Genomic DNA, 26852 nt, shown 5'->3' on the forward strand with positions numbered 1-26852 from the left:
TCCACATATGGGCGTGTCTATGCTTAAATGCTTGTTGTTGCAAGATATATTTCTATATAACATTAGTAACAATATATTTTGGGAAGTTTTGTGAGTATTGATACTAACATTGCTGCCTGTAATACATGGTTTCTTGTTTGCAGTTATATATTTGCTGTGATATTTCTGTTTTTCTCCCACAGTACAGTATACGCCAGGGTAGCCTACTCCAGTCCTCAAGAGCTACTGTACCAACAGTTAACATTTTCCAGGTCTCCTCACAAAATCACAAGTGAAGTAATTATCTCTACCTGTGGATCTTTTGTAATTTGTCAGTGAGTAAGGAGTGCACCTGTGTACCTGCTAGGTTGTCTGGAAAACATGAGCTGTTAGTAGCTATTGAGCACTGGAGGCTACCCCTGGTATACACAATAAACGTGATGTCTATGCCATAAATTCCAAATGCAATTTGACCTTGTGTAAATTCATCACTAAGCATATAAGTCTTTGGATTTGGATTTTTTTTAAAATGGTCAAACGCCCAAATCACATAATTTTTATGGTTTTTTTACACCATTAACCTCAATAACATTTCCAGCCCTTTCCAGACAATTTTGACCACTTTACAGCTCACAATGTTGTTTTCATTCAATTTAGGCCAAGGTCTGCAGCAAGCTGGCTGGTAATTAACACACAGAACGTCTGACAGTATCAGTATGGTGGATTGGGGTGCAGTACACACAAACAATGAATAAAGAAGAGAAAAATTGTTTTAAATTTTTACTGTTGTTTTTTGTCATGTGCAGCTTTTATAATGCTGCGTGGAGGCAGAACAATCACACACAGAACTTATGATGTATACTATTGGGGTGCAGTACACACAAAAAAAAATTAAAGAAAAGCAACATTTTTTATGTTTTTTTTTTTTTTTTATGGACGGGGCTTGTATAACACTGCGTGGAGGCAGAACAATCACACCAGTGGCGTGCGGTGGGGTGAGGCAGGTGAGGCACAGCCTTTTTCTGTCATACTAGCATATATGCCGGAGTTTTGAGTTTATAAAGTATGTCAAAAATACAAAGAATATATAATAAAAATCTTATTTTTATTTTTCTAATAATTTTTATAGTCAAAACTCTGGAGTAAAAAGTCTATGGCAGGTGAGGCAGTACCTCTCCTGGCTACCTTTTCTGCACATCTCTTATAAAAACTCAGTGAATCTCCAGCAGTATATACTACTACACATGTGTATAATACCGGCATGTAGCCAGTCGCGTGTAAACTGAGAAATATACTGGGTCGGGGGGGCCCGGGCGGGTGGGCGGAGAGCCTGGTTTCACTCTATGCGGATGATTTACTGGTGGGGATGGCAAATTATAAACAGGATCTCCCTTTGGTGATGCAAACTCTCCAGGAATTTGGGTTATATTCAGGGCTAACAATAAATAGCAGTAAATCCCATTTATTAGTGGATGAATTGTATAACAGGGCAAGGGTGGAACCCAACGTAGTAATAGATATACCGAGGGTAGAAAGATTTGACTATTTGGGGGTAGTAATCTCTAAAGTTGCATGTGACTACGTCAAATATAATATAGACCCAGTAATTGTTTCAATTAGATCTAAATGTAAGAATTGGCTCAAACTACCTTTGACCGTGATAGGCAGGGTAAATCTCATCAAAATGATGATTTTACCAAAATTACTTTACCTAATGCAACATTCCCCTGTATATATCCCGGATACGATATTCAGGAAAATTAACGGGATAATAACCTCCTTCATATGGAGAAATAAACTAACCGAGAGTTAAACTAACCACTCTTATGAGATCAAGAGATCTCGGAGGGCTTGCCCTCCCTAATTTTAAACTGTATTACCTTTCAACGCAATTGGTACATCTCCGAGACTGGGTTGTAGATCCGTGTCAATCGGCAGAATTAACAAACTTAATAAATAAGTCCATTCCGGGCCACTCCCCAATACAAGCTATCCTGACGAATAAATGCTGCAAGAAACATCCCCCGATTCTCATCCAAGCAATTAAAATCTGGAAATGGATTTCCAAGGTAATGGGTTATAATGATATTGACCCTGAAACAAGTCTCTCATCCCTGGATTCCTTTAAAAATCTTAAAAAACACCAGGGAATGGCAGTCTGGTCGCAGTTTGGAATAGGGAATGTAGGCCATGTGGTCACGCAAAGTGGGGTTGAATCATTTGCCCAGCTGCAAATAGAATTGAAAATTCCAAATAGCATGTTTTTTCGTTTTCTGCAGCTCAGAAGTGCTATGGAAGAACACCTGCATGTATCCTCCTGTAATATAAAAGATCACCCAGTTAAAATATTCCTAAGGAATATGGGACCGTCTAAAGGTGTATCTAAATGCTATAAGTATATTTCATCCTTATTGCTGACCCCTGGCCTGTGTGACCTTATGACAAAATGGACCAGGGAAATCCCTGAGCTCACACCAGATGACTGGGACAGGGCTCTTACTATACCCAATTTAGCTACTACTTCTCTTAGGACCCAGCAGATCCAATTTAATATCCTGCACTGTACTTACATAACACCGATTAAATTAAAAAGTTTGCAAGGGATAAAAGTGACTCTTGCCCGAAATGTAGGGCTGTAGGATGTGACTTTTGGCACTTAATATGGCAGTGCACAACTCTGCAAAAATTCTGGAAGGAATTTGCGGATGTGCTGATAAATATAGGTATCCCTCGAGGGGAAATATGTCCCAAGGCGTTAATACTGGGTGTATGGTCTGGGTCGGGGCTGTCACCGGATTTAAGGCAGTTGGCCATTAATCTTGGCTCACTTGCCAAGACCTGCATCGCCAGACTCTGGATGGCAGAAAAGGCACCGGATATTAAGGACTGGGTCAATACGGTTAACTATACGTTCGAACGCGAGAGAGATGCTTTTCTCTCTAGAAATAATATTGGCAGATTTCACTTAATTTGGGATAAATGGTATGTCTCCCCATATTCTAAAAGAGTTTCGGACACTAATTGATACAATAATTGAAGATATACACACTACGTTTATAAAAAAAAAAAAAAAAGAGCACTAACACTTAAAATAAGTATATAATAAATTCACGATAGTTCGTAAGATCTAAACTCTAAACACTAAGATAAATAAAAGACTAACTCACGTGAGATAAACACTATGTACAATTTTTATCACTAGATAGATAAAGTAACTTTTTGTAACACTAGTAAAATTAAAGTAAAGCCAATATTGAAGGATAGACTGAAAACAAAGATAACCAAGGGGATTCAGTTGTCTGGACATATGTACCTAGGCAGAGAAGTGAAATAAATCCGAGGGGCCCAGGGTCGAGAGGTAGGGCGGGGGAGGATTGGAGGGACATGTGTCCTAGTGAGATCTTAGGGGTAGGACGATTCAAGGTTCAAGGGGGGGTACCGATCTAGAAGGAAAAAAATAGCAACTCACCAAATGTTGTATGTATGTTGTGTAATAATTGTAAGTTATGTCTTTTTGCTGTATTTATGTATGTGAAAGAGTATTGTATAGTGTATATGTATTTTGAATTTGCAAAAACAAATAAAGAAACAAATATATTACCGGCAAATCTGACTCTGGTACTTTGCCATGGACTCCTCAGCCATTTACCTCATCACACGTCCCTGAATCACACATACTTCTGACAGTAGTATATGGTGTATTGGCAGGGGTTAAAGTGAGGGGGAACGGGGTGGAACTGAGTTCCACCACCTCTAATGGTGAGGTGGAACATTTTAACCTCCACATTGGCCCTGCACAGTAATTCTCACAAAAAAAAACATTCTAGTTTGCAGGGGGATGCCAAAAACCCTACCACTGGCCCTGTCTCTGCCTAATGGGGGTAGGGAAGGGGGGTTAATTAGGTGGCATAAAGAAATTAGTTCCCCCCAGGGCCGGATTAACAATGGGCCTGATGGAGCTAAAGCTCCAGGCCTACTCTCCAAATAGAACCCGTTTTGTAGCTGAGAACCGGAGATACTGTAAGGCAAAGCTGGAACGTTTTCCCCATAGGATAACATGGGATTGCTAATTCCCCCAGTTCCAAAGACTGCCAGTTCCCCCTCCGGCATCACAGAAGCTTGGTGCCGGAGAGGGAGGTTGATCTTATTCGAACCCAAATCGCTGGGCCTTCAATCTGATACCAGAGTGATCCATATGGGTTAATTGATTCCAGAGATATTGCTGATTTTTTCATTTCTGCAATGAAATTTCATGGCTGTACATGTTTGAGGGCAGATTTCTCTAGAATCAAACAGCCCAGTTTCGAAGCCCACTCAAAAGTTCTTAAATATGATATTGGTCTCATGTAAACGGGTCAGTTGGTTCCAAAGATATAGCTGTTCGGTTAAAGGGAGGGGTGGATTTCTCTCCCCCTCACACCAGAAAATGCAGGGACTAGGCTGGTGTAAAAGGGGTAGAGAATTTCCCTGCACGATCCCGGATCCATATTCCCGGGTAAATCCCTGCATTTTCTGGTGTGAAAGGGGTATTATTTCAAATAGCCGGGACCTGCAGTGCTCTGAATACAGCCGGGCAGCCCCCTGATCTCTGCTGGCTGTCAATGGCTGTCATTTCTGTCCGGCGATGGCTGTCCCCCAGTTACTGCGAGCATGTATTCCCCCTTGGCAATGAGCATGTAATCCCACATGGCAATGATCATGGAACCCCCGGCAATGAGCCTGGAACCCCTGGCAATGAGCATGTAGGTAACCAGCACTTATGTAGCATAATTTTTAATAGCCATTATGGTGTTTGGCATAATACGTAATGGACATTATGGTGTGTGGCTTAACAGGTAATGGGCATTATGGTGTAAATTTTTAATCCGCGCCTTTGGCGCGCAATGCCCCTGTTTGTGAAGCATATTGTGCATTATTGCTCAATCCGTTTGGTATAGTGTGAATTTTGGCTCATTCCATGTGGCATAATGTGTAAGAGGCAAGTACAGTATAAGGGGGTTACTATTGTGTTTCATGATTTGTATAAGGAGTATATGGTGTGGTAAACTTAGGTAAACTTAGGTGACCACATAGAAGGTGCTGAAATGTTGTCTACCAAGTTTTGGGTTTCAGTATTATTTCTATGACTGGAGTACCACCTCACCCCGTATCTTAGGACATCGGGGTACTGCGGATGCACCTTTGGAGGGCACCAGCCAATATATTTCCCTGCATTTTTTCTTATGCCAGCCCCCTGCCTTTTCCAGGCATAAATAATTAGTTGAAAGTATTTACACAAATAGAAACACATAAATAGACCACCCAACCTGAGCACCTGGGTTGGGTTCGGAATCCGAACCACTCATCTCTAATCGGGACAGTTGGGAGGTATGCTCCAGGGCAGCACACAAGTGAAAACTAAGCTATAAATGTTTTAATAAGAACGAAGCAGAAGCTAGAGGTTAAAAAGTGAAGTGCTAGAAAGTATAATATTAGTGGAAAAAAAATAGTGCTAAATAAATGTTAGGGTGTGCCGAGGAGCAACTCAGCCACACCAACCCAAGGGGAGCCGTGTCCCAAATCCATCCAAAGACTAGCAATTAGTTTCAATTTTTAGGTCTTAGCTTCATTGTGCTTTCAGTTTGCAGTCCGTGGATACCAGGGACCAAACTGGTAAAATGATTTTCAGATCAGGTGGGTGGGGGGCTGGGGGCATGGCTAGAGGTTCACAGAGCCTCTGGGCCATGCCCCCACAGCGGCAAAATGGGGGCGTGGCCTCACAGGACAACGTAACTATAAGCCATACCCCCTTTCTAGGCTGTTTTTTTCTTTGCAGAACTACAAGTCCCAGCATGATAGCAACTCATGTAAATAGGGTGTGCATTCTAAGACACCCACCCCCACCCCCCCCCCCCCCCATATATTAAATTTTGAACACTGGTCTGTCGGCAACTTGTAGGCACTACCTATATTTATTGAATGCTCTGTTTTCCATACCATTATAGCATCAGCCAAGTCAGTAAGAACACCAGATATTTTAATTAACACTTTGTGGTCTAATTTTAGTTTCACTTTTTCCACAGGCACATTTTTTTGGGAACAAAAAGTACACAGAAGTGACTGTAGATGGCAGCAGTTTATTGGAATAGCATATAATCGCAGCGCTTTACTCAGTGGACCTCAGTTTGATCTTGGACTTCAAAATAGCACCAGGCCTGTCGAGTCTCACTAGATGTTGGACTGCAAATGGTTATTTATATGTGTTTAACTAAAGAAAGATTACAAAAAAAATCTTACCTTTACAGTTAACAGCATCAGCAGCATGCTATGGATAAGTGCACACCAGCACAGATAAGAAGACTCTGTGTGATCATGTTCTTCTGTGTCTCTCTTCTGTCAGGTGTTCCTATAAGGGGGGATAATGAGAGTCATCAGCAGGGGCTCCTGAGCAGCTACAGCAAATCACAATGATTACAGAAAATCACTGCTCTTGTAAAGAAACTCTTAGTGGCACCCCTGGCAAAATCCAAAGAATCCCAGAGATTAGGAGTGCAATGCATTGCAGCAGGAGATTTATGGCAAAGATGGGTAGAAAGAGGGTAGGAAACTTTGGAGAGTGGTAACAATGGTATTGTAGGTCCTTGTGATGCTCCGGTTCGGGGACTTAACCATTGTCTTTCAATACATACAATCATTACGCTTTATTTTTTTGTTACCTCTTTTTTCATTCCTGTAAAGAAACCGTTGGAACAAAACAATTCGGAATACAAGACAAAGATATTTATATTGGTGCACCATAGCCTGGGATTATATGCTTAAAGCAGATCTAAAATGACTATTGTGACAATGGTTTACTGATGTTTCCGGCAGATGACAGAGCTGCCGGATTGCCAAACTTGGCCTTGGATGTACTCTAGGAAGTGTTCACTGATTTAAATATATACACATATAAAAATAACTATATGCTGCTAGTAATTATCTGCCTGCCTCTATGAAAATGTCAATAATTAGCATGATCCTAGATCATCCAGCATTACAGCTCATTATAAACTAGTCTCAGCCCGACTAAAAGGATATCACATAAGCTCTGACAAGAATAAGGAATTTAATTCTAATTAAGGATCAAAATCATCAAATGGAATGTAATCGTCTGTTATTTCATGTAAATTACTGCATTTAGGCGATAAAAGAAAATAGTGTTTAGGACAAATACATCCAGCCTGTACAGTTCTTATGATACATTAGTGTTACTGATAATGGGATCTTAAGTAGTATCTCTTATATATTTGGCCAGATCTGTCAGTCAACGCAGTGTGGCAAACGGTGGGCGGGGTTTCACGGGTGATTGACAGGCCCATCCACCGTCAGCCACACTGCAGAAGCAAGGCACTTACGCACTTCCGTCCTACATGCTCTCCACAAGCACACACCCCTCCTCGCCCAACACTCCCCATGCCTGCCCACTAACTCCACACCCCTCCCTCAACACACTCATCCCCGGACCGCCCATAGGACAATAACAGGCCGCCCGCCCAGCCACCCCCCTCATACACCGCCCCGCAGGACATTTCGCACGCCCCCCCCTTCTCACTCACACCTAACAACGGCCAGCAATAATCACACAACGCCCGCCCATTAACTACAACACCCACAGCGGTCCCAGCCTACGGCAGCAAAGGCAGCGCTGTGTCGGGCGACGGACAGAGCCCGCCTGCACGACACCCCTTGACACAGCGCTCACTGGCAACTCCGCCCCCCCACACGTAACCACGCTCCCCGACACGTAGCGCGGTGTCGGGCGACGGACAGACCCCACACCTTCTCCCCGGCTACTACGCCCCCCGACACGTACACCTGTGTCTAACCCCGCCCCCCCCCCCAACCGCAGCGCTGTGTCGGGCGACTGACAGAGCCCGCCTGCACGACACCCCTTGACACAGCGCTCCCCGGCTACTCCGCCCCCCGACACCTAACCACGCCCCCCGACACGCAGCGCGCTGTCGGGCGACGGACAGACCCAAGATGCACCACACACCTTCTCCCCGGCTACTCCGCCCCCGACAAGTAGAACTGTGTCGGGCGACGGGCGAACACCGGCTGCACACACCACCTTATGCCACAGCGGTCACCGGCTAGCCCGCCCCCCGACACGCAGACCTGTGTCGGGCGACGGCCGGACCACGGCTGCGGCAGTCATCTGCCACAGCCTACGGCAGAAAAAATAACCCCGCCCCCCCGGCACACAGATCTGTGTCGCCCGACAGACGGACCCCGCCTCCGCCAGCAATAATAACCCACACTCGGAAAATGGATGCCATTTTCCGAGTGTCTGTTATTATATTAGCCCTGCAGCCGGAGCCGGGGACCGCCCCTCAACAAACATAGATCCTACCGCCTCCCCGCCACCAAGGGGGATGCGCCCAGTGCCCCAGCCGCATCCCCCAACGTCACCTCCCCTTCCTAGCATTATCACACTCAGGTCACACACCTGCACGGATCTACAGCCACGCTGCCTGCCTAACAAGCTGCCTGTCGCCCAGCTGAGACGCACACTCATCCTTCAAGCCAGAGACCCCTACCTGCCACCCAGGGGACCCACTGCCTAATGATGAGACTTGCCTCCCAGCTAGACACCACTACCTGCCGCCCAAGGGACCCGCTGCCTCACGCTCCCAGAAGGATCCCACCCGGACACCGCTACCTGCCGCCCAGGGGACCCGCTGCCTAACGCTCACACCTACCTCTGTCCGCTCCCAGGTAAGACACAAACGCTGCCTCCCAACCCCCCTCCCCACCAGACGCCCAACCTAGCCAGCACCATGTCTACACAACGCACACACCCCCCCCACAAGCACCCCAACGCTACCTGACGCCCAGGGGACCCACTGACTTACGCTCCTAACTAACGCTGTCCACTCCCAGGTCAGACTCAAACGCTGCCTCCCAGACACTGACTAACGCTCTCAACTAGGCCTCACAGGGAATCCGCTGCCTCAACACACTGCGCAACCCCCCTCCCCACCACCTGCCACACACAGCCAGCCACACGTCTACACAACGCAAGCACAACCCCCCCACACCCCCACCCCCCCCCCCCCAACACACACGCAGGCTCCCACCCACCCCTGCCTGCCACTCTCAGCAAGGCCTCCCAGGGGACCCGCTGCCTCACCCTCCCACGAAAAGCTGTCCGCTCCAAGCTGATACACACACGCTGCCTCCCAAACACCCACCGCTGCCTGGCACTCTCAGCAAACCTTCCCAGGGTACCCGCTGCCTCACACTCCCAGCTAAAGCTGTCCGCTCCTAGCTGAGACACACACACACACCAAACATTATCCTTACAGCAAGGCCTCCCGGGGCATACGCTCACACCTAACACAGATTTACCTACACCCCACCACAACCACCTTTAATTTTTTTCTCTCAAACCTGCAGCCGCAAAACACCACCCACCCGGATCGGATGCCAACAACCGACACCCTCCTGGAACGGATGCCACAGAACTCGACTTTCAAAGACCACCTGGACCACACCACATCGCTACCACTACCATCTACAAGTCCACTGTGCACCTCTACAAAATAACCACTACCCCCCCCCCCAAAACCCACCACACCCAAAACCCATTTCCCAAATTAACAATTTTCTTTCTCTTAAACCTGCAGCAACCGAACAACACCCACCAGCATCTGATGGCAACAAACAACACCCTACATGACCTGAGCACGCACAACTCTAATTTCCAGGACAACCTTTGCCACAACACATCACTACCACACCCATCTGTAAGTACTACCCACCACACCATACCAATACACCACCTCCAAACACAGCTCCGTTCCAGTTTAGCCTAGGCACCCAGCACCCCAGTACAACACTTTTAATACTTTCACACACTTCATGCCCTTTCACACATCAAGCTCTAACACACTACAGTCACCTATGTCTGCCCACTCATGCAACAACATATGACTCCAATAAACACACCTACACACACACACACACACACACATACACATCCATGCCTCAAAAACTCACACCTACACAGACACACCCATCAATGCATGTCACGGCAGTAACTGCAGCCTTTATTCTGTTTGCACACTTCAATTCAGGTCTTCTAACACCATCCTAGAGGCTGACTGTGGCAGCGGGGGACACGGGGACAAGGGCAGGGAAGTCCACTGTCCACCTCACCCAAATTACCCCCCACCCCTCCCAACACCAACCACCTTCACACTTTACCTTCCATTCGCTCAAACATGCAGCAGCCGACAACCCCCCACACCCACAACCACTTTACCACTTGATTTTTTACTTTCTCTCAAACCTGCAGCAACCGAACAACACCCACCAGCATCTGATGCCAACAAACAACACCCTACAGGACCTGAGACCACACAACTCTAATTTCTAGGACAACCTGTGCCACAACACATCTCTACCACACCCATCTGTAAGTACTACCCACCACACAATACCAATACACCAACTACAAACACAGCTCCCTTCCAGTTCAGCCCAGGCACACAGTACCCCAGTACAACACTTTTACTACTTTACCACACTTCATGCCCTTTCACACATCACGGTCTAACACACTACAGTCACCTATGTCTGGCCACTCATGCACCAACATGTGCCTCTAATCAACACACCTACACACACACACACACACACATCTATGCCTCCAAAACACACACCTACACAGACACACCCATCAATGCATCTCACGGCAGTAGCTGCAGCCTTTATTCCGTTTGCACACTTCAATTCAGTCCATCATAGAGCCTGACACAGCGGGGGCCACTGGGACAAGGGCAGGGAAGTCCACTGTCCACCTCAGCCAAATTACACCCCACCCCTACACCAACAACCACCTTCACACTTTTCTTTCCATTCGCTCAAACCTGCAGCAGCCGACCACCACACACCAGGATCTGATGCAAACAAGCAACACCCTCCAGGACCTAATGCCACACAACTCCACTTTACAAGACCACCACTGCCACACCACATCTCAACCACACCCATCTAGAAACCCACTGTGCACCTCAGCCAAATAACCCCATCCCCACCCAACACCCACATCCCAAACCCCCCCCCCCCCCAACCACAACCCCCTACCCACGTTTAGTTCCATTCTCTCAAACCTGCAGCAGCCAAACAACACCCACCAGCATCTAATGTCAAACAACACCCACCAGAATCTGATCCCAACAAGCAACACTCGCAACTCCACAACCTGCTGGCTAAAACCTCCACCCTCTAACACCTACACCACCCTATAACACCTGCTGCCGCCTACTGCACATTTGACGTGACGCCTGCCACAGAACCCAACTCTACCCCACCCATCTGTAAGTACTACCTACGTCCACATACCACTACACCACTAAGTCATCTACAAACACAGCTACCTTCCATTTTAGGCCAGGTCATGCTGCGTGACACCCCGCAACCCATACTCACAACACACACACATCCATAGCTCAAATACTCACACCTACACACACATATACACACACAAAAAAACACACACCCATCCATGCCTCTAATACTACCAACCTCACACCCACACACCCATCCATGACGACAATACTTACAACTACTTTTGCATTTCACCTACCTTCAAACTACACACTGTAACACAGCACACTTTACTACGTTTGGCCACTAATGCACCAACGTCATTGTCAAACTTACATCTATGCCTCCACACACACCCATCCATGCCTCCAATACTCACATCAACCCATATTTGTGTCTTCTAATAATTATTTTTGCTTTAAGGTTCCTTCAACAACGCCAACAACCTGCTGCAAATAAACAAAACCCTCTACGACCTGCTGCCGCCTCCTGCCAAATTCACCGGACGCCTGCCGGAAAACACAACTGTACCGCACCCATCTGTAAGTACTAACTAACACCCCATACCACTACACTAACAACTAATCTAATAACACAACTAACTTCCATTTCATGCCAGGAGCTGCTTCGTGGCACCCAGCACACCATACTCACCACACACCCATCCATACCTCCAATACTCCAACCAAAACACACACACACACCTCCATGCCTCTAATACTCACAAATACACACACACAAACATCCAAGGACACACAACCACACACCCATCCCAGCATCCAATACTCACAACTACACACACACATACACCCATCCATGCCTCCAATACTACCAAGTACACACCCACCCACCCATCCATGCCGGCAATACTCACAACTACTTTGCCATTAAATGTCCCTTCAAATCACACAGTCTAACACAGCACACTTTACTACATTTGCACACTAATACACCTATGTCATTGTCAAATACACACTCACATCTATGCCTCCACACACACACTTCCATGCCTACAATACTCACAACTCCACACACATACACCCATCCATGCCTACCATAATCACAACCACCCCATTCCACTGCACTAACAACATCTCTTCAAACAAAACTGTACTCCCTTCAACATTTCACAACTCCTATACTTTTACACACTTCCAGTTATGAGTTAAAATATTTACATTTGCTTACATGACCCTTACAAACTCACACTTTACAAGGGCTGCCCACTGACACACCACCTACATCGTCAACCACACACTCACATCTGTCCCTGCAATACTAACAAGTACAAACACACCCATCCATACCTACAATACTCACAACTATACACACGTATACACACACACAAATACACAACCATCCATGCCTCCAATACTCACACCTACACACCCATCCATGACTCCAATTCTCAAAACTACCCCATACCACTACACTACAAACTGCTCTTCTTATACAACATTCCGCTCTTAAACATTTCAAATCACACTATATTGTCACAACACTTTTAACACCACTACCGCACCAACATGATTTAAAGCCACACACACACACATCTATGCCACCAATACTCTCAACAACAAACACACACACACAACATGCAACCACCACACACACACCCAGCCATGCATACCACACTCACAACTACACACACCCCTGCATGTCTACAACACTTGATAATACACATACACACCCCCAGCCATGCATCCTAACATAAACACTACACACACACCCATCCAGCCATGCCTAACAAATTCAAAAATACACACACACAAACACACCCATCCATACCTCCAATACTCACTAATCAATTTAACCACTTCTATGTCCAGTATGTCTTACAATTTAACATTTCCGTCAAGGTGGCTTCAAAACTCTGTATGACACAGTAGTCTTTATTAACTTTCACCAATAACACAACAACATGCTTTTTACACACACTCACACATCCATCCCTACATTTATCACAATTACACACACCCATCCATGCCTCCAAAACTCACAACTACACACACACACACACATCCATGCTTCCAATAATCACATCTACACCCACACACAAACCCATCCGTTCCTCCAATACAGTACTACCAACCACACACACCCATCCATGCCTACAATACTCACAACTACACTCACACACACACACATCCATCCCTCAAATCCTCACAACCACACACACCCATCCATGTCTCCTATACTCACAACTACACACTCACCCATACGTGCCACCAATACTCAAAACTAATACACACACTCACACACACCCATACAATACTCACAACTACACACACTCACACATCCATCCATGGCTACAATACTCTCTACTACACACACACACACACACATCCATGCCTACAATACTCTCTACTACACACACACACACACACATCCCTCCAATAATCACAACTACACACAAACACACACACATCCCTACAATACTCACAAATACACACACACACCCATCCATGCCTACAATACTCACATCTACACCCACTCACACACACACACACACACATCCATGCCTACAATACTCACTACTACACTCACACACACACACACACACACACAAATCCATCCCTCAAATACTCACAACCACACACACACACACCCATCCATGCCTCCACTACTCACACTCCCTTTTATGCCTCCATTACTCACAACCACACACACTCTCACACCCATCCAGCCCTCCAATACTCACAACTACACACATACAAACACACGTCCAGCCCTGTAATACTCTATACTAAAAACAGCCAGTCATGCCTACAATACTCACTACTACACACACACACACACACACCAATGCGTAACACACTCACAACTACACACACCCACCAATGCATGCCTACAATACTCACAATTACACACACACACTCACACACAACCATCCATGCCTACAATACTCACAACATACACACATCCATGACTCCAATACTCACAACTACTCACACACCCATCCATGCCTACAATACTCACTACACACACACACACACACACATCCATCCAATACTCACAACTACACACACACGCATCCATCCCTCCAATCCTCACAACTACACACACATCCATCCATGCCTACAATAAGCACTACAACACACACATCCATCCCGCCAATACTCACAACTACACAGACACACACACATCCCTCCAATACTCACAACTTCACACACACCCATCCATGCCTACTATACTCACAACTACACACACCCCTCCATACCTCCAATACTCACAACTACACACAAATACACACATCCATGACTCCAATACTCACAACTACCCACACACACATCCATCCATGCCTACAATACTCACTACTACACACACACACACACACACATCCATCCCTCCAATACTCACAACTACACACACACCCACCCATGCCTCCAATACTCACAACTAAACACACATCCATCCATGCCTACAATACTCACTACACACACACACACACACACACACACACACACACACACATCCATCCAATACTAACATCTACACACACACCCATCCATACCTCCTATACTCACAACTACACACAACCATCCATGCCTCCCATACTCACAACTAAACACACAAATACACACACATCCATGCCTACAATACTCACAAATACACACACACAACCAGCCATGCCAACTACACACACACACCTATGCATGCCTACAATCCACACAATTACACACAAACATTCAAAACACACTCACAACTACAAACACACACCTATGCATGCCTACAGTACTCACAATTACACACACACCCCCATCCATGCCTCCAATACTCACATCTACATACACCCACACACCCATCCATCCCTCCTATATTCACAACTACTCACACACATCCATGCCTCCAATACTCACAAATACACTCACATCCATGCCTCAAATACTCAATACTACACACACACACACACACACACACACACACACCCATTCATGCCTCCAATACTCACAACTTCACCCAAACACATCTGCATGGCTACAATACTCACAATTACACACACATCCATCCATGTGTGCAATACTCACCACTACACACACATAAACACACACCCATCCATGCCTCCAAAAATACACAATACACACACACCCATCCATGCCACTAATACTTACAACTACACACACACACCCACCCATCCATGCCCCTAATACTCACAACTAAACACACACCCACCTATACATGGCTTCAATACTCACACATATATCCCTCCATAAATCACAACTACACACACACACATCCATGCCTCCTATACTCACAAATACACACCCACCCATCCATGCCTCCAATACTCACAACTACGCACTCACACATCCATGCCTGCTATACTCACAACTATACCCACACACACACACACACACACCCATCCATCCATAACTGCAATACTCACAACTACACACAAATCCATTCATCCAAAACTCACAACTACACACACACACACACCTATGCATGCATGCCTACAATACCCACAATTAATCACGCACACATCCATGCTTCCAATACTCACATCTACATCCACCCACACAATCAACCATCCCTCACCACCTTTCCAATTATATGCACTTTCATTTCTAAACATTTATGCTGTCACTCAAATTCACTAAAATAACATTATTCTCAAAAATACACTAGAACTCACACTCACATCTATTTCCACTTCAAATGGGGCAAAGCCCCTCACGACGGTGTGAAGAGCGCCCGGAGGGCGCGATGAATCACCTAGTTTTGTTATAATTGGAGAATAGTGAAATTATAAACAAACACCCTCAGTTAGCAAGGAACCACTGCCTTCAGTTAGTGAGGAGCCACCGCCTTCAGTCTGCAAGCAGCCTCCACCTTCAGTCAGCAAGGAGCCACCGTCTCAAGTCAGTAACCACCAACCACAGAATAAGGATCAACCCACCCACAGTCGGAAATAAACAGCAGGTATCTCTCAACCACAATCCAAAGGCTACCTCTGCAGAAGGCATGGAAGCCGTAACCGCAGTCAGCAAAAAACTCCCGCCTGCAGTCAGAAAGGAACACTCACCCACAGACAGCAAGGAACTCCCACTCATTCTCAGAAAGGAACCCCCACTGTCAGCAGTCTGAAAGGAATCCACATTGGCAGTCAGAAGGGAACCCATTCAGCATTGAATCGCATCTTCATTCAGCAAGGAACCCCTGCCCACAGTCAGCATGGAATCACCGCCCACAGTCAGCATGGAACTCCCGCCCACAGTCAGCATGGAATCACCACCTTCAGTCAGCAAGGAGCCCACACGAACAGTCAGCAAGGATCCCTCAGAGACAGTCAACGGGCCACCTCCACAGGTAGCAAGGAATACCGCTACACAGCCAACACAGTGCTGCCAGCAATAGATAGCAAGGAACCCCCACTCACAGTCAGCATGGAACCCTCTGCCATAGTAAGCAAAGAACTCCTACTGCCTACAGTCAGCAAGGAACCTCTACCCACAGCCATCATAGAACCCCCAACCATCCTCACCAAGAATACCCGTCCCACAGCTGGCAAGTAATCCCCACCCACAGTCACTAAAGAATCCCTGCATCACAGAATCCCCACTAGCAGACAGCGAGGAACCCACTGCCAGCATGGAACGCCCACTCGCAGCAGCAGGCTACATCCACAATCAACCAGTATGCCTCATGTAACATCTTGTACAAATAATTACCCCATATAAGTCAATATATATCTCTTATATATTTGGCCAGATCTGTCAGTCAACGCAGTGTGGCAAACGGTGGGCGGGGTTTCACGGGTGATTGACAGGCCCATCCACCGTCAGCCACACTGCAGAAGCAAGGCACTTACGCACTTCCGTCCTACATGCTCTCCACAAGCACACACCCCTCCTCGCCCAACACTCCCCATGCCTGCCCACTAACTCCACACCCCTCCCTCAACACACTCATCCCCGGACCGCCCATAGGACAATAACAGGCCGCCCGCCCAGCCACCCCCCTCATACACCGCCCCGCAGGACATTTCGCACGCCCCCCCCTTCTCACTCACACCTAACAACGGCCAGCAATAATCACACAACGCCCGCCCATTAACTACAACACCCACAGCGGTCCCAGCCTACGGCAGCAAAGGCAGCGCTGTGTCGGGCGACGGACAGAGCCCGCCTGCACGACACCCCTTGACACAGCGCTCACCGGCAACTCCGCCCCCCCACACGTAACCACGCCCCCCGACACGTAGCGCGGTGTCGGGCGACGGACAGACCCCACACCTTCTCCCCGGCTACTACGCCCCCCGACACGTACACCTGTGTCTAACCCCGCCCCCCCCCCAACCGCAGCGCTGTGTCGGGCGACTGACAGAGCCCGCCTGCACGACACCCCTTGACACAGCGCTCCCCGGCTACTCCGCCCCCCGACACCTAACCACGCCCCCCGACACGCAGCGCGCTGTCGGGCGACGGACAGACCCAAGATGCACCACACACCTTCTCCCCGGCTACTCCGCCCCCGACAAGTAGAACTGTGTCGGGCGACGGGCGAACACCGGCTGCACACACCACCTTATGCCACAGCGGTCACCGGCTAGCCCGCCCCCCGACACGCAGACCTGTGTCGGGCGACGGCCGGACCACGGCTGCGGCAGTCATCTGCCACAGCCTACGGCAGAAAAAATAACCCCGCCCCCCCGGCACACAGATCTGTGTCGCCCGACAGACGGACCCCGCCTCCGCCAGCAATAATAACCCACACTCGGAAAATGGATGCCATTTTCCGAGTGTCTGTTATTATATTAGCCCTGCAGCCGGAGCCGGGGACCGCCCCTCAACAAACATAGATCCTACCGCCTCCCCGCCACCAAGGGGGATGCGCCCAGTGCCCCAGCCGCATCCCCCAACGTCACCTCCCCTTCCTAGCATTATCACACTCAGGTCACACACCTGCACGGATCTACAGCCACGCTGCCTGCCTAACAAGCTGCCTGTCGCCCAGCTGAGACGCACACTCATCCTTCAAGCAAGAGACCCCTACCTGCCACCCAGGGGACCCACTGCCTAATGATGAGACTTGCCTCCCAGCTAGACACCACTACCTGCCGCCCAAGGGACCCGCTGCCTCACGCTCCCAGAAGGATCCCACCCGGACACCGCTACCTGCCGCCCAGGGGACCCGCTGCCTAACGCTCACACCTACCTCTGTCCGCTCCCAGGTAAGACACAAACGCTGCCTCCCAACCCCCCTCCCCACCAGACGCCCAACCTAGCCAGCACCATGTCTACACAACGCACACACCCCCCCCACAAGCACCCCAACGCTACCTGACGCCCAGGGGACCCACTGACTTACGCTCCTAACTAACGCTGTCCACTCCCAGGTCAGACTCAAACGCTGCCTCCCAGACACTGACTAACGCTCTCAACTAGGCCTCACAGGGAATCCGCTGCCTCAACACACTGCGCAACCCCCCTCCCCACCACCTGCCACACACAGCCAGCCACACGTCTACACAACGCAAGCACAACCCCCCCACACCCCCACCCCCCCCCCCCCAACACACACGCAGGCTCCCACCCACCCCTGCCTGCCACTCTCAGCAAGGCCTCCCAGGGGACCCGCTGCCTCACCCTCCCACGAAAAGCTGTCCGCTCCAAGCTGATACACACACGCTGCCTCCTAAACACCCACCGCTGCCTGGCACTCTCAGCAACCTTCCCAGGGTACCCGCTGCCTCACACTCCCAGCTAAAGCTGTCCGCTCCTAGCTGAGACACACACACACACCAAACATTATCCTTACAGCAAGGCCTCCCGGGGCATACGCTCACACCTAACACAGATTTACCTACACCCCACCACAACCACCTTTAATTTTTTTCTCTCAAACCTGCAGCCGCAAAACACCACCCACCCGGATCGGATGCCAACAACCGACACCCTCCTGGAACGGATGCCACAGAACTCGACTTTCAAAGACCACCTGGACCACACCACATCGCTACCACTACCATCTACAAGTCCACTGTGCACCTCTACAAAATAACCACTACCCCCCCCCCCCCCAAAACCCACCACACCCAAAACCCATTTCCCAAATTAACAATAAGCGTTACACAGTCAGATGCATGCACGCGTCATTCATACCCACTTATCTAAAAATAAAGACTCGGACAACTGCATTTGGCATGAAAGGGGTCGGCTTTTTATTTATTTGAAGAGGAAGGCCTATTTATAACTAACTCTTAATAAAAGGTCCCTTCCTCTAAACTAAGGTGGCGGTGAGAAGAATGGTTAAAATATGGACAAAAATTTATGCAAAAGATTATATAATTCAAATAAGAAAAAGGGGGGCCAACTGCCCTGATGGCCAAGGATTGACCATCTGCCACTATCCTTGGCCACCCTAAAATTAAGGATCGGCCTTCTGCCACTATCCTTTTCAAACGAGAAAATAACACCAACATTAAATTCAATCTACTAATGGGCCAACTGCCCCACAATGGTCAGGGATCGCCATCTGCCACTATCCCTGACCATGACCCAATCGGTAATGGCAGAGCTGATTACTCCACCCCAATAATTGGGCCAACTACCCGTCAATGGTCAGGGATCGACCATCTGCCACTATCCCTGACCACGGCACAAATGGCAAAGCTGATTACTCTGCCGCCTACGGGAATAATAATTGGGCCAACTGCCCCATTCATATAATTACGACAGTCAATCATAAAGTGGTGCGTGGACCCACCTGGACCGGTGATGCCCACCTTCGTGAGCTGATATACATGCCTAGCCACTTATATGACTAAACTGTCCTTCAACCAATATTTTAAATATAAGCAAAACATATAACCATTCTGAACCGGCCACCAATAAAGCCGACACAATGATTCCAATGTAAAAAACCCAACCACTTAGGGCGGGAGGGTGGGCAACGAATCTGACTGAAAAGAGATGGAACCTTCTAGATCATAGGCATATATCAGATGTAGAGCCACTCCCCTGATATTCCATCAACCAATCAAATCAGTACTCCCTTCACACAACGTTCCTCCCCTTAAAAGCTCAACCCCCACATGCCAGTGTATATGATTCCTTGTTACATGCCTATGCTGGTAAGCTTATGTTGCTTCAGATAAACTAGTTATCCTCTGCAATCTTAAGCGTTACACAGTCAGATGCATGCACGCGTCATTCATACCCACTTATCTAAAAATAAAGACTCGGACAACTGCATTTGGCATGAAAGGGGTCGGCTTTTTATTTATTTGAAGAGGAAGGCCTATTTATAACTAACTCTTAATAAAAGGTCCCTTCCTCTAAACTAAGGTGGCGGTGAGAAGAATGGTTAAAATATGGACAAAAATTTATGCAAAAGATTATATAATTCAAATAAGAAAAAGGGGGGCCAACTGCCCTGATGGCCAAGGATTGACCATCTGCCACTATCCTTGGCCACCCTAAAATTAAGGATCGGCCTTCTGCCACTATCCTTTTCAAACGAGAAAATAACACCAACATTAAATTCAATCTACTAATGGGCCAACTGCCCCACAATGGTCAGGGATCGCCATCTGCCACTATCCCTGACCATGACCCAATCGGTAATGGCAGAGCTGATTACTCCACCCCAATAATTGGGCCAACTACCCGTCAATGGTCAGGGATCGACCATCTGCCACTATCCCTGACCACGGCACAAATGGCAAAGCTGATTACTCTGCCGCCTACGGGAATAATAATTGGGCCAACTGCCCCATTCATATAATTACGACAGTCAATCATAAAGTGGTGCGTGGACCCACCTGGACCGGTGATGCCCACCTTCGTGAGCTGATATACATGCCTAGCCACTTATATGACTAAACTGTCCTTCAACCAATATTTTAAATATAAGCAAAACATATAACCATTCTGAACCGGCCAACTGCCAGGTTCCTCAAAACCTGCACCGCCACCACAACTAAACCTTAACTTAAAAAGAACAGCAACTCCTAAACGTAGCTATTGAAAATACAATCAAAAAGCAAGATAGGCCATCAAACGTATTGTCCTCACCTATCACTGCTCCTAAACCAATATTTGAACAATAGTATCGTTGCCCAGTAATTGAAAATTCAAAAATACGGGAACTCAAATTTCCCATAAAGCATACATAATGTTCCGCAGTTCATTGCAAACGAAGGGTCTACCAACCCATCCACGTAAAAGCCATAATTCTGTTAAGGATGTCACATTGAGCATACCAGGGCCATAAACAACCAATGTATAGATGGTCTATGAGCCCAAAAATGTTAGCGGCCATAACATCGCTCATGCTAGAATTTTGTATTGACGATAACATTTATAAAAAGGGGATTGTAAAAATTATAACCTGCATGATGAATGAGGGGGGGGGGGGTCACCCAGCTTGACTTGAGGCAAAAAAGGCTCCGCCAGCCAAACTTAAAACTGACGGTAACCCAAAAATTCCTCAAGGCCCCCGCAAAGGCAAAAGGCGTTTGCGACGAGCGGATAACTCCTCAAGGGGGTACACTGACAGACGGAGGTCCGCTGAAACGTAGAAACGCACCAGACCTCCGGCTACTCAGTGACCGGATTACGACTTAAGGCCAACCCGTGCCACGGTCACCTAAACAGCAACAATACAAACGGGTGTGCCCAGCAGTCGTCCGGTATAAGACCCAGATGCCGGATGCCGCGCTCCGAAACCAACCTGATTGAACTAGTAACCAAAACGTGAACCATTTAAAGAAATGAGTTCACCATGGCAAACAAGGACACCAAATCCAAATGAGCCCCAGCCATCACCACCAGACAAACTCGGCGCCCATGACAGGGACCCCTCCAGACCCAATGCCCCCCCGCCAACTATGCCAGTCCCGGGACGCTGCATCCAACATCATAACAATCCGACGGGGGCAAACGACGACAAAGCACGCCCACGTGGGCAACGCTGCTGTACTAGAATTAGACAGCAGCTCACCCATCCTGAGTGTACCATATAAAGCCAAAACGGAGTTCACTCAAAAAGACGAACTACGCCTGGCTAAAAAGTAAATGCTCCTTGGAATATATATTTTAGCAACAAGGCTGACATCAGGTAGTCCTACTCCAGGCAAGATGGAGCTATCTTGGAGAGCCCTGTAGATATCCTGAAAAAGAAAGACATGGTAATGCTCTTTGTCATGTGAATACTGATAATCAGGATAAGCGCACCCACAGCTGTCAGAAGCAGGAGTGCTATTTCCCAGCAGCATTAAGGGTATCACCCAAGAGCAGAATTAAGTAAGTCTCACCACTATCTCTGCTTGCTTTTTCCAAATGGGAAACTGAGCTTAAAATTCCTGCAAGACCGAATGCTACCCTACTAGCAGGCTCTATGTACCTATGCGCCCACATATATACACGGATGATAAACCCGCCACGTGTATTGCTCCTTTGGAGAGGGTGCATCTATTTAACAATGTCCAAAGATACTATTAAGGGCAATTGCTGCAGTACGCCAGCGGTGAACATGCAGAGTCTCGCAATATGCAATCCAGAGATAACTGCGTAGCTAGGGTATGCCTCTTGACCATGCATGCAAAGAACATCGGCAGACTATCGCGCAAACATCATATGCGCTAAAATGCAAATGCCACACACTCGGCTCACAAGGTGATAGTGATAATCGAGCCTATTAGACAACTTGTCTTAGCTTATCAATTAAACTTAGGATCGGAAATACATATATATAGTATGGCGTGCACTTTATATGGACATCATGAGGTGTTATGGCACTAATGTACATGATTTTGGCTGTCTAAAAGTCATAATAAAGGCTCTGATACTAGCCGAAATGTTGACCTATGATGTGGCAGCGTGATTGAATAAAGCCCAGATTTATTATCTTCAGGCTGGAGATTGGCCCCTTACTGTACTCATGTATATAATAGTTTCCATCAATGAATTTCTGAGTGTACACCCCAGCAAAAGTGGATTGGATTAGCGAGTGCCTCCTAACCCGCAGATATATATATATATATATATATAGGCCAGATATAACTACATAGTTTGAAATTAGGACCAAGAAGGAGTTATGTCTCCCAACCATGCATGCCAAGAAAACATCTGCCAGGACTATATGGCAACTATAATGAAGCCGCTTAAGACTCGCTGCCATTCTATCGACTATGGGCTACGTACTCTGTGCCCGCAGAAGTAACTGAGCCTGTTCATTAAACAAATTATAATTAGTTGACATGCTTATACGTAACTAGCCGCCTTGAGTGCCAAAACCGAAATATAAATCAAAACAGCGTACAAATTCTCCGTGTAAATTTCACCCTCACTGGGTACCAGGATCGGTAACAAATGGGAATCTACAATTCGTGGACTCTGCCTTCATCCTAGCAGTAAGAGAAGAACCATCGAGATCATAAGCTGATACATCCATCCGGACTGCGACCATCACCTCGACCACCAATGTCTGTTATTCTTCATCATGTGTACAGCATCTGAAAAAAAAAAAAAAAAAAAAAAAAAAAAAACAGGGGACTCAAAAACACGCACTTCCTTCCAAAAAATGAACAGTCCTGGCAACAACCCTTTCTATGAAATGCTGACGTGCGGCGAAGCTATGCCCACGAATTGCATACAGCGTGGCCCCACCTATAAATTGAAAAAACCCAAGAGCACGGTTGTAAAATGCCTGTGATTAACTAAATATCCTGTCTGATAACAATAATTTATAAATAATTATATAATTTATAAATAAAACTAAATCGCTGAAAAGGCCATAACAATAATTATAGGATTAAGTGCCTTGCAAATATATGCAGCTTTAAAATACACTGATAGGTTAATTGGCCAAAACCCCAAATGAAATACGTGTGCGTAGACATACGGCAGAGAACACAGCCTACAGGCCCCACTGGGGCAGGGCCCAACAAGAATGCCCAAACATATCTATGCAAAGTGCGCGGACCATGTGTGCGCTATAAAATTAACTGACAACAAATACTAATAATAAAAATCAGTTAATTCGAATGGGTATACCTGTGTATACTTGGAAAAAGGTTTGGATTGCTGTGCTTAGAAAACTAGGGACTGGGCCGATCTAAAGAGGGAAATGCGCTGCGAGGCCTTTGAACCAGACAGATGTCATTACATATGATTACATATGACGAAACCCACGGTACAAAATATGTTCAATCTCAAAAATATTAACCCTAGATCTAATATATGTGTGTAGAGTGCCAGCTACCTTTGCACAGGGACTGCGTGAATGTTACAAGCATCCTTGCAAAGTAAAGTTGTGAGTAAAGTGCGCTCTAAGATTTGCTAAGAAATTAACTAATAGAAATTGGTCACCCAACACTAACTGTACTAATAGTGGGCAAAATAGGCACTGTTGTTCTATTGAAACATAACTGTACAGTAAATATAAATGAATACCAATAAGAATCAGCTACAAATTGTCAGGTATAATTGCGTACCCTAGTAAATAAATATGGATTACTGTTCCCAGAACAAAGGAATGGCAGATATAGAGAGGGAACCGAGCTCTGAGATCACACTGATTGCACTGAGATCACGGGCCCGACCACAAACAATGCGCCAACGTACGAAGCCTGTACCACCTCCTTGCAATCAGGTACTCCACCCACACTGCAAAACTACACATTAGGCAAAATCGATGCCAACAATATTGACCCTAGAATGAATGTGTGTGTGTAGATTGCAAGCTACACTGGCTCAGGGCTGGTGTGAATGCTACACCACTCCCCGCAAAGCGCCGTGGGTTAAGTGCGCTACATAATAGCTGTTAATAAATTAATAAATAAAAATAATCACTGTCACATATTTTCCTTTAACATAATATACTAAGGGTGAGCAAAACCGGTACTGTTGGTGAACTGACAGCTATCTGTTCGGTGTATATAAATAATATTGCTTTATATTGCCAGGTATACTTGAGTATAATAGGAATTAGATTTGGAGTGCTGTGCTTAGAAATTTAAAGAGGGAACTGCGCTACCGGGCCTTTGATCACATATGCGTACCCTATGGCAGCCTATGAACTAACCAAGAATGCATTAACAGAACCTATTACTATTAATAATATAATAGTGATAATAATATTGCTTGCGAATGGAGGCTATTTGCATAATCAAGGAGTTTTGCGGTTTAATAGCATAACCACATCACCAAAGTGACCCCACTGATTCATAAAGAATTGATGGACAAACTAGTAGTCCACACGCAAAATTGCTGCCACCACTATACATAGGAAACAGAGAGGGTATGTGTGTCCTTAAAGTGTGTCCTGCAACATCCATCTCTACACATGCTCCCAGCAGGGGACATATAAGAATCACTTTATACTCTGAAATACCTGAACAGCCAAAGCAGCCAGGGAGCTATAAGGATGCCTCCTATACTGTATGCCCATAACAGCCCATCCCCTGCAGCTCTACCTGAGCTGGCTGAGCCCTGACACTGTACTGGCCACTATAATCCTGACTGTAGTAAGGTGAGGCCGTGGCAGCAGCCTATAAGGAAACAACAGGGGGGTGAAATCCTGACTGGGATGGAGGCCTGTACCATTATAGCCCACTGTGACTGGGATGGAGGCCTGTACCATTATAGCCCACTGTGACTGGGATGGAGGCCTGTACCATTATAGCCCACTGTGACTGGGATGGAGGCCTGTACCATTATAGCCCACTGTTAGAGGGGGGAGGTAAAATGGTGCTGACCTCTCCTACACTCTGTACCCATAACAGCCCATCACCTGCAGCTCTACCTGAGCTGGCTGAGCTCTTACACTGTACTGCCACTATAATCCTGACTGTAGTAAGCTGAGGCAATGGCAGCAGGGCTTCTGGCACAATAGCCTAATAAGGAAACAACAGGTGGATGTAATGCTGACTGGGATGGAGGCCTGTACCATTATAGCCCACTGTTAGAGGGGGGGAGGGAAGTAAATATCTCCTGCTATAACCAAATATTCATAAGCCCCCTGAAATTACCAGAACAAAAGGGGAAGCATAAAGGGGGAAAATAAGGACAGCAAATAAAGATAAAGGCCAGAAATGTAAGAAGGAAGATAGACATAGGAAAAGTAATATGACTCAGGAATATCATCCAGCTCATCTGACTAACTATCACTATGAGAGAAAAACAGAGAGAAAAAGAAGCTAGACAGAAGGGAAATATGGAGAGAGAAAAGAAGGATAAGGTACAGATAAAGCTGATGAATATGAGTCTGAGAGACTGCACTTATCTCCTCCAACGAATCTGACTGAAAAGAGATGGAACCTTCTAGATCATAGGCATATATCAGATGTAGAGCCACTCCCCTGATATTCCATCAACCAATCAAATCAGTACTCCCTTCACACAACGTTCCTCCCCTTAAAAGCTCAACCCCCACATGCCAGTGTATATGATTCCTTGTTACATGCCCATGCTGGTAAGCTTATGTTGCTTCAGATAAACTAGTTATCCTCTGCAATCTTTTTCTTTCTCTTAAACCTGCAGCAACCGAACAACACCCACCAGCATCTGATGGCA

The 26852-nt window shown here is 46.8% G+C and overlaps 1 long non-coding RNA gene across 1 annotated transcript; it reads right to left on the reverse strand.

Annotated features, from left to right (window-relative positions):
* Positions 1 to 770: 770 nt before the first annotated feature.
* On the reverse strand, positions 771 to 26797 carry LOC146045344 (uncharacterized). The gene is made up of 3 exons (XR_014465420.1): positions 23599 to 26797; positions 6256 to 6364; positions 771 to 2296 (listed from the first exon to the last, which is right to left on the reverse strand). It is a non-coding gene; the product is annotated as an uncharacterized LOC146045344 (long non-coding RNA).
* Positions 26798 to 26852: the final 55 nt, after the last annotated feature.

The sequence above is a fragment of the Crinia signifera genome, chromosome 11 (assembly GCF_055691185.1).
Source record: "Crinia signifera chromosome 11, ASM5569118v1, whole genome shotgun sequence".
In the NCBI taxonomy this organism is placed as follows: Eukaryota; Metazoa; Chordata; class Amphibia; order Anura; family Myobatrachidae; genus Crinia; species Crinia signifera.